This window comes from Zingiber officinale, chromosome 11A, assembly GCF_018446385.1.
Source record: "Zingiber officinale cultivar Zhangliang chromosome 11A, Zo_v1.1, whole genome shotgun sequence".
Taxonomy (NCBI): Eukaryota; Viridiplantae; Streptophyta; class Magnoliopsida; order Zingiberales; family Zingiberaceae; genus Zingiber; species Zingiber officinale.
In genome coordinates this window covers 61,620,428-61,623,977 of record NC_056006.1, presented here as the reverse complement: position 1 = coordinate 61,623,977, position 3,550 = coordinate 61,620,428, and the positions used below count along the sequence as shown (strand labels likewise).

At 37.3% G+C, this 3,550-nt stretch overlaps 1 long non-coding RNA gene across 4 annotated transcripts; it reads right to left on the bottom strand.

Annotated features, from left to right (window-relative positions):
• Positions 1 to 677: 677 nt before the first annotated feature.
• On the bottom strand, positions 678 to 3,550 carry LOC122032142. Of its 4 annotated transcripts, none has more exons than XR_006125968.1 (7): positions 3,028 to 3,550; positions 2,807 to 2,942; positions 1,872 to 1,978; positions 1,677 to 1,770; positions 1,388 to 1,479; positions 1,151 to 1,258; positions 678 to 972 (listed from the first exon to the last, which is right to left on the bottom strand). It is a non-coding gene; the product is annotated as an uncharacterized LOC122032142 (long non-coding RNA). The 4 variants fall into 4 exon arrangements; XR_006125967.1 differs by having other exon boundaries at positions 1,388 to 1,450; XR_006125966.1 differs by having other exon boundaries at positions 1,677 to 1,767.

Genomic DNA, 3,550 nt, shown 5'->3' with positions numbered 1-3,550 from the left:
ACACTGTTCTGCTTGGAGGAAAAAAATGATTCAAAAATTACTTCTCCAATTGCTCCCAACTTGTGATACTTTGAGGATGGAGAGAATATAACCAAGTTCTTGCTTTATCCTTGATATTGAAAGGAAATGTCATCAATCGAACTGCATCTGCTGACACTCCTTCACATTTCACCATATCACAAATCTCTAAGAATATTTCAAGATGTAGATAAGGACTTTCTGATACTTCTCCTCCAAATTTGTGACCTTGTATCATGGAAATTAACTCTGGGACTAGTTGGAAACTTTCTTCTTCAATTTGAGGTTGCACAATGGGAGATAAAAATCTTACAGAAAAGGGTGTAGAAAAATTTCTCATGGGCTTGGTTGCCATGTTAGTGCTCATGGCACTACAACAAAAATGACTTTTCGCAGCACGCAAATTCACTTTTCGCAGCGCGCATTGCACGCTGCACAATTAAAAGCTGTTGAAAGTCATAAATTATTCGCAGCGTGCTTTTGCGCGCTGCGGATACTATTATCCGCGACGTGCTTTGCGCGCTGCGGATAGTATTTTCCGCAGCGCGTAAAACACGCCGCGAATAATAGTATCCGCGACGTGCTTTGCGCGCTGCGGAAAATACTATCGACAGCGCGCAAACGTATGCTGTTAATGGTCTTAACTATATTAAAAAAAATTGACAAAAATAATAAATTAAAATTTTACAACAAATTTAGTGCAAATCAAATCCATACAGAATTAATAAAAGTCATAGCTTTTCATTATACTACAAAAACTCAAAACATCTAAAACAATATATGAAATCTCTAACAAACTAGCAATTACATAATAACAATTCAACTTACAATTCAAACAAATTAGTATAATATGTATCAATCACACAATACTATAAATTTAGATAACCATGCGACCATTCTTCCTATTGCATCATCGAGAAACTGCATTTCATCATTTGGTCGAATTAGGTCCACCTGAAATTGAACACATGTACCAACTCACAAGTAAAAAATAGCTTGAACACATGTACAAGGAGGTACAGAAAAAACATTTTAGGCTGTATAAATAGAGATCTTAAGTATAAATTCTTATGAAAAACAATATCAGTGAAATAAAATACTAAAGGAATCTAAAATGAGTGGACATGCTTACTATTTTCTCTCCAACAGCTTGAGTACTAGGCTCCCCATTTTTTTTCTTGTGACCTTCAATCCAAACTTGTAATCTTGTAATTTTTGTATCTACCGGACTTGTCTTTACCTTAAATATAGAAATATATACAAAATCATTACAACACAATTCAAAAGATACATATATCATTACTTATTACTTAAATTATAAAAAATTAAAAATAATTACCATAATGTGAGTCAAACGAGCATAACCTACCTGAATGGAGAAGTCTCAAATCCTGTTAAGGCACTACCACAACAAATCTACTGATATTTTGAGCTAGAAAATCCAAATTGGATACGCTTCAGCTGTTACCGATAAGAATTAAATCCACGTAATTATTTAACAAAGAACATACAAGAAACTAAGATGGGAAAGTGAATCTGTTCGATCAGAAGGAACAACAACTACATAATATCTTTCCAATCTTGTAGCAGCAAATCAAACTCGGAAAAGCAAGTAGCATGGAAGTTCCATCTCAGATATGCTCGTTGAGAAGAACTACCTTAGCACAAATCATGGAGCTTTCTAGATATGTAGCAAGCCAACAGAGACCAAGCCAACACTCAGACGCCATCACAATGCAAGACCAAACACTACTGTGCGGAAAAGAATTAGTGCTATCAATTCAACAGTACATTAAAGACATGAATCTAGTGGCAGACTTATATATAACATGCTTGCGAATATAAGTAAATACCTCTTCGTTCAAAACACAATTTGAAGATTATCTAGGTCTATGTATGTCATCTTAGGGTCCTCTGCCATTTTAGTATCAAATAGAGGAGTAGCCAGCTTGGGAGGGTTCTAAACAAAGGTGAATCACTCATTAAGACAAAAAATCTCCAAAACAATCAAACATGCAAGTTAACTTTTTGATTACCAAGAAAGAAAATCACATATAAAAAATTGATTCCTACATCATTATATTTTAAACAAATAAATATCATGTATTATTCACACAAGTTTTACAAAACTTGTAATTACAAAACTTGAAAAAACCTATCATTATATTTTAATAGGTAGAGGTAACTGACAAAGTTTTTCCTTGGTATTATGTCCTTCCATCATCTAATTGCCACAAAGTTAATTTTTTTTATAGATAACAGTATATAAATATGATCATTCTTTGGCCTGTGCCAAACAGATTTTCTATTGTTATAAGAGAGATAGTTCAATAAACTAGATTGCAAATGAATCATAGAGATTGCAGGAACCTAAGTTGAAAGAAAACGTTTAATATGTCATCAAGATAATATACATACTAAACCTAGAACTCTATCATAGAACAAAACAAAAAAGATATTAAAAAAAAAAAGAAAATAAAGTATGGAAAACCTAGAACTCTATCATAGAACTCTTATCCTAATTGTTAGAAAAAGAGGTAGAAACATGGGAGAATTAGGATATACACAAACCTAAGAGGAGATGAACTCTTATCCATTAGATTAATTCTAAACTAAATAAATCTACACACAATCAACAACTAATTACAACATGTATCAACTAATGATATATCAATCATACTAACTGATCTAGTAATCCAATTAACCCTAATTCCTACACCTTACCTCAAATCACAGACTTCTGATCTTAACAAGTAGCCAAAGAAGAACACCTGGAACAAAACCTCACCTCACAATTGTGCTTGTTGATCCACAGCACTCAACCTCATTGGAATCAATCGGATCACAACAGGAGGTCGAGCAGGGAGATCACTGATCAATTAACCATCCTTCTAGCCTCTTCCCGGCAGCTCAAGAACACCTCCCTGATACCAACATCTCCAAATCTGTAACCTAATTCAACCGAAAAGAAGAAGAGGATCGGTAACATAGAAGAAGACCTAAGCTTACCTCAATCGGTTGTCTCCAGAAGGTATCGCCCAATCCGATCCACTTTGAGGAGCCACGGATCGTTATGTGAACAGCTCAAGAAGGAGGAAACGAAGGGTCAATCGGTCGGAAACAACCAAAACCAAGCCCTCCACTGTGCCCTAGCCACCTAGCCATAGTCGCTCACGCGTAAGAACCGGCCGAGGAAGGGATCGCTCCATCGGAAGAGCTTGGACAGCGTCAGCACCTTCAACAATCCGGCGACGATCCTCAGGCGACGCGAAGAGGCCCAGATCGTCGGAAAGCAGTTGCCCTCTGTCGGCGTCGGGTGCGTCGGATCTTCCGTGTGAGAGAAGAGAGAGATCGGACTGAGAAGGAGAAGGGCTTCGGCTGGATCTGAGCTTAAGGGTCGATGCCGGCAGAGAAAAGATCGCCGGAGCTAAAGCCTTGCTCCATCGGCGTCGATCATCCGCGAGAGAGAACAGAGAAGAGAGGGAAGTCGGGTCGCGAGGGGTTGGGGAAGAAAGGTTCGGCGTTTGGGAAA